The 6,614-nt window shown below is 36.6% G+C and overlaps 1 protein-coding gene across 1 annotated transcript in view; it reads left to right on the top strand.

The window, feature by feature from the left end:
- LOC128251379 (leucine-rich repeat-containing protein 46-like) overlaps positions 1–6,614 on the top strand; it is a 111,361-nt gene that overhangs the window by 3,469 nt on the left and 101,278 nt on the right. The window lies entirely within an intron of this gene.

Here is a 6,614-nt window from a genome sequence, read left to right on the forward strand (position 1 = left end):
GCTCTGCATTCAAATTGATGTAACGATTGCATTGTTCAATTAAATGGAGTTGCATGAAACGATCGTACCGCCTTACCTCTGGATATCCTTGTTGCTTATTTTGATTCTAATCACCTTATTTTGAAATTGTATGGGTAATACCGTACTAAATTCTGGTGCCTCAACTTAAGTACCATATTCACCTGAATCTCTCTCTCTCTCTCTCTCTCCCCCTATATATATATGAAACGCGGAGTAGATGGACAGGGACAACTGAAGAAGGGAAATAGTCTTTATGTTTCATGTCTCGTTTGTCTGTTTTTTTCGTTGTTCGAAAAAAAAATTCGTTTTCTGTTTTCATTTCTCATTGTGTTTAACGTTTTTTTAAAAAAATTTTGTGATGTCCTGTACCCATATATGCATGTATGTATACATATAGATGTAGGTATGTACATATATGTATGGATATATGCATGTATTTATATATTATTTACGTTAGTATATATACATATAGTTAAAAAAGAGAGAAACAAATTCCAAAGGTCGGCACTCGTATCCACTCAATCCATCCCAAATTGTCGAAACTCTCCACAACATACACAGATGCGCTCTTATGAACTTTTACCACGTCTCATAAATGTGAGCGCATTTGTCCTATGTTGTGGAGAGTTTCGACAATTTGGGATGGATTGAGTGGATACGAGTGCCGACCTTTGAAATATGTTTCTCTCTTTTTTAACTTTATATTTCTGAAGCTCTATCGGAGCGCTAATTAGTTATGCTGTATAATGTGGATAACTATACTACTTACTTCTTCGTTTTATATATATATAATGAAAAATACACATTGTAAACAGGACAACTCCAACGAGTGAAAAATACGCAAACACACAGGACATCACCATCACCTACGTATCATCAGATCACTCGCTCAGGCAGACATTTAAGACGGGAGTCATAGTTTTATAGCAAATTAGTTCATTTAAGAGAAAGAAAGAAGAAGAAAAGAAACCTAATAAAAGAAAAATATACCCGTTCATTGCTTATAATAGAACATAGTTCATAATAAGTTTATTGTTTCCAACGCTTACAACATCGTTTGACTGTATTCAGTTTGTAACATAGTAACCTTGTGCTGTGTATTTTATTATTTTAGTTTTAGAGTGAGTTGTGGCTGATTTAAAATTAAAATGACTAAAAGGTAGAAAATGGCTTAGGAGTAAGCTGAGCGAGAGAATTATGTACGTGTATATGCGTGTGCCAGTGTTTATACACACACACATACACTATAGATAGATAGATAGATAGATAGATAGATAGTGGCTGTGTGGTAAGAAGCTTGCTTCTCAGTCACATGGTTCTTGGTTCACTCCCACTGCGTGGCACCTTGAGGAAGTGTCTTCTACTATATCCTCGGGTCGACCAAAGCCTGGTGAGTGGACTTGGTAGGCGGAAACTGAAAGAAGCCTGTTGTGTGTGTGTGTGTGTGTGTGTGTATATATATATATATATATATATATATATATATATATAAAGTTATCATGGCGATACCTGCTCAGAGGCTCACGCAAAGTCGCAGAAAGTGTATGGAGAGGAGTGTATGAGCTGCATACAAATGTACGAGTGGTTCAGACGTTTCCAAAATGGCAGAAAAATGTCGATATTGACGAATGTTTGAGAAACCCGCAACTAGCAGAACTGAGGAAAACATCGCAGATGTACGTGCAGCTGTGAGGAGAAGTCGTCGAATCACCATCTGTGAGTTATCTGCAGATGTGCAGATTAGTTACGGTTCAGTTCAGTCCATTATCACTGAAGGTTTGTGTGAAACGCGTGTCTGCCAAGTTTGTACCAAAACTGCTTTCAGCCGTCCGAAAAGACACTCGGGTTTCAGTTGCACAAGATCCCTTTGTGTCGAGAATGATGAAAACTTTTTGAAAACTTTGCGTAGGCCTCTGAGCAGATATCGCCAAGCTTTTGACAAAATTTGATGCAGAATCTCTGCTCAACTTTTTGTCATGGTCAATGCGACGATCCCACGCTACACACCTTTCTTCCAAGCGCTGCTGTAAACAACGGAAGTGAGCTAGAACATTAAAACTTAGTGCGCATGCATAGCGGCTTCACTCTGCGTGCTTTAGCTTCGTTACTATGGCAACAATCCGGATACTTATTGATCAGACCTAGATTGTGTGTGTGTGTCACCACTGCTTGACAACCGGTGCTGGTGTGTTTACGTCCCCCGTAACTTAGCGGTTCGGCAAATGAAACCGATAGAATAAATACCAGGCTTGAAAATATTAAGTATTGGGTTGATTCGTTCAACTGAAAACTTCTCCAAAGCGGTTCCCCAGCATGGCCGCAGTCAAATGACTTGACCAAGTAGAATATAAAGTATACACACACAAACATATATATATATATATATATATATATATATATATATATATTTATCAGATGAATTCGTCCTTTAATTGGAATAATTTCTAAAGATCTCTAATGACTTTACTTCATAGTTTACTTTTGAATTTACGTATATAAATTCGTATAGGTGTGAAAGCTTGTATAGAAATAATCAGTATATGGTTTAAGTTTTTAAACACAGTTCAACAGATTGAATTTGTGTTGAACTGTGTTTAATAAGCTAAACTGACTAATATATATATATATATATATATATATATATATATATACGTATTTATGTGTACATTTATGTATATCATACAGACACGCAAACACATATATATATATATATATATATATATCATATACACGCACATACATATATGCAGAGAAAGAGAGAGAGAGAGAGAGAGAGAGAGAGAGAGAGAGAGAGAGAGAGGCAGGTAAACACGTAGTCTTAATGCATACACTTACTTGGAATACAAAATATAAAGTACGGGATAAAGAATGCAAAATAGTCTTGTCTTGACAGCTGTTTCGAGTGAACAATGGTCTATACCGTAACTACGTTCGTTATATAGCAAAGACCCCGTAGGTGTATGAAATACAATAAGTTTCTGGTAGGTGAGGCCAAGTCCTCCTCATCGGAAGAGTGGCAAAAGACGTATTTCTTTTCAGAGGATTTACAAGGAGCGAAGAAAGGGTTAAGGAAAAATAAGAATTAAAAATTAGAGGGAAGAAAAGGAAGGAGAAGGGTAGGGTGAGGAAAGAGGAATTCATACAATGAAGAATCAGTTGACGATAACCAAAAAAAAGGATAGATAAAACAGATTATAAGAAAAGGAAGTAACGAAGACAACAGGGAGGTCTGTCAAAGTATAGACAATAACAAGGAATGCAAAACGGTAGGTGGTAAATGTCAGTGGAATAAATAAGTAGATTCTAAAGAAAAACAGATGATTCGCGATAAGACTATTACAGAATTCTTTTTGTTTATTTTTTAGTCTTTATTTCGTAATCTGTAGTTTGTAATCCATATAGATATACTTGTTAAGCCTAATTGTGTTTATGCGCTTTTCTGGTCCCATACCTGCTCGATGTGGATCGTTCTTCTGCCCAACTTTCTACACAGTAGACATCTGCCTTGGACGAAGGAGTTGGAATATTAGTTCTCATTAAGCCGAGCGTTACTCTGTAGATATCACCATGCTTGCGCTGGCTTCAGCGTTCTCCAACATTATATATCTAGGGATAGACTTAGCTACAATAGCGACAACATGAATTTTTTCCATCTTCATGCTCTGTTAAAGTTTTTGAGAAAAATTATATTGATGTGTCCAACTGATTAAAATTCTATTTATTTGTGCAGCTGATGATAGCTCTGCTTTTAAATTGATGTAATGATTGCATTGTTCAATTAAATGAAACAGTCGTACTGCATCACTTCTTGATATCCTGTTGCTTATTTTGATTATATATGTACATACATATATATATATATATATATATATATATTTAGCGAGGGAGGTCGCTAATAAAAACGTCAGCACTTTAATAATTGGACCGAATCATTTATCAAATAACCATGAAATACTTCTGCGCGAATAACTTTACGTTCAAGGTTTTATTCAGACACGTGAGTATACAATGTTCGATAAAGATTTCTGGGTAGAAGAAAGGATTTGAACAACTTGCCGTGTTCCATGATAACTTTGAATAAATAGAAGTAAATCAAGCTACGAGATTTACTTTTCACTGGTACTAGACGTAGAAAACCATGGCGAGCTACTGGTAGGAAGTTAGATATCGAATTCATGTGCCTGGCTCTCTCGTGGTCGCGGTAGACCTTGTCGCGTCTCGTAGAAGCAATTAGAGAAGAGAGGTTGTTCGAACGGGTGTTCACGCTCAAACAGGCGATGTGCCACTAGCGACCTCCAGCGTGTTGTTTAGGAGTTATGCCTCTGGTAAATCAGCGAAGGGGTAGTTAGCCATGTTCTGGAATATTCTAGATTGTTCGATCAGAGAGATTAACTGTCGTTGACTCTCAATGAATATTTTGTTGGCTTATGAATCTGTTTCAGTTAGCGTTTTTCACACGCGCACGCGCGAGGAGGTGCTGGAAAGTTCCTGGCTTGGCGTAAAGGAAAATACAGGAAGAAGAATTAGTTATGATTTTATTCGACATATTCCCCTCTCAGGTTCACACACTTATTGCAGCGGTCCTTCCGTTTTTCTAAGCCCTGTAAAACAACTAGCAAGGTTAAGCCTCCAACCAGGCCTTTCGCGACACCCTTAAAGCCAGCAACTTTTCCTATACATACACACATGCATGTATGTCTTTGAATACACATATATTTGTAATACTGTACAAATACCTAATATTATGCCTAATACCTCGCTTATGAAAACTAACTGAGCCAATGTGTGTGTGTGTGTGTGTGTGCTCACGCCTTCACTGGCGTGTAATTTGTCCAGTTAACGGCCAACGGGAGATAATTTGCATGACCAACAATAGCAAGAGTTACATCCCTTGCGTAACTATCCGTAATTTTTGAAAAGCTTAAAAAACTCATTGAGGATTTTAAATATATGCACAAATAAGTTTCTCTCTACCGACACATTCACATAATTATGTAAATCTAACTCTGTAGTTATGCCAAATAGGCATAACTACAGAGTTGTACCCTCCAGAGTTTGGAAGGTCATAAATTTCAGAAAAATGAATATTTTTTAATGAAATTTTCTATGCATATAGTATTTATTATGTAGATTCCGAATATACAAACATTTCCGGTGAAAGTGTTTTGGAATGGGGGTGGGAGACAATTTTCGGAAATTCCAACAGAGTCCACTTAAATTCTTCTTAACTTCCAGGACAATGAATATTTTTTCGTGGAATTTTCTACAAATATACCTTGATGTATGTACATTTCGAGCATGTAGGAATTTTGAAGGAAACAACTGCAGGTTATTTTTGAGAAGTGTTCCCCACTCGGTGGTGTTTCGGAGCAAGTCGTCCATATTTGTTTCATTTTTCTCTATTATATGCGTATGTGCATCCGTAGATTTCTAATTAAGTAATAAGCAGAAAAGAGAATCCGTCATAAGAAAATTTACGTTAAAAATAACATGCACACGATTTTTTTTTCTCAATAGAAGTAAATTCCAAAGTAAACGTTTCTAGCAGAGAAGTAGAAAAGAACAGAAGCAGCGTATTACTTAATTACAAATCTACGGATGCACATACGCACATAACGGAGAAAAATGAAACAATTATGGACGACTTGCTCCGAAACCCCACCGAGTGGGGAACACTTCTCAAAAATAACCTGCAGTTGTTTCCTTCAAAATTCCTAGATGCTCGAAATGTACACACATCAGGGTATATTTGTAGAAAATTTCACGAAAAAATATTAATTTTTCTGAAAGTTATGACCTTCCAAAGTCTGGGGGGTACAACTCTGTAGTTATGCCATCTATTTTTGCGTTTATTATTCTAGATACACCATAGTATATCTAAGATTAATTATTATCTAATGTGCCCCCCCCCACCACCATTCTTTAAATTTTTTTTTAGATAATATGGTGCAAGTTTAAAGATGATATTTAGCTTTTAGCAGGGTTGAACGACAATAGAGGAGTTCTCTTTGGTTGCTATTGTTGTTTGGGCCGCCTGAAACCCGAACGAATCGACTTATGTTGAAAGACATTGTAGTCGAGGTGGTGGTGGGGCATACCTATACAGACGTATCTCCTGTGCTAGTTTTGTTTGTTCAGAACTTTCAGAAAAATCGAGGCCAGAGTTTCGGATCAGGATGCCCACATAAGTTGGATTTTCTCCGTTTTGACAGGGATTTTCCGAATTTCTTTTTTTCCTCACCACAGCCTTGGAAATGATAGGAGACAACTTTTTGGAAAATTTATGATTTTTTTCCCCCCCTCCTCCTCCCTCCAGACCGATTTTAGTCAATTTCTTTTGCACTACGCACTTAAAAACGAGGGGAGAAGCCTTTTCGGTAAAAAAAATATTAAAAGAAAAAATAAAGGGAAAAGAAACTTGAAAATATTTTCAGACCAAAATGTGGTTTAATGGAGATTTGGCTGTTGTTTCAAGCACATTCTATAATCACCTTTCTAGTTTTTTGTCAGTCTGACATATTGATGTGTTTCAATATTTTTTCCCCAAACCACATTTTATGGAATGATGATGATGGAATAATGCACTCAAGTGA

The sequence above is a fragment of the Octopus bimaculoides genome, chromosome 27, assembly GCF_046866305.1.
Source record: "Octopus bimaculoides isolate indiv1 chromosome 27, ASM4686630v1, whole genome shotgun sequence".
Lineage (NCBI taxonomy): Eukaryota > Metazoa > Mollusca > Cephalopoda > Octopoda > Octopodidae > Octopus > Octopus bimaculoides.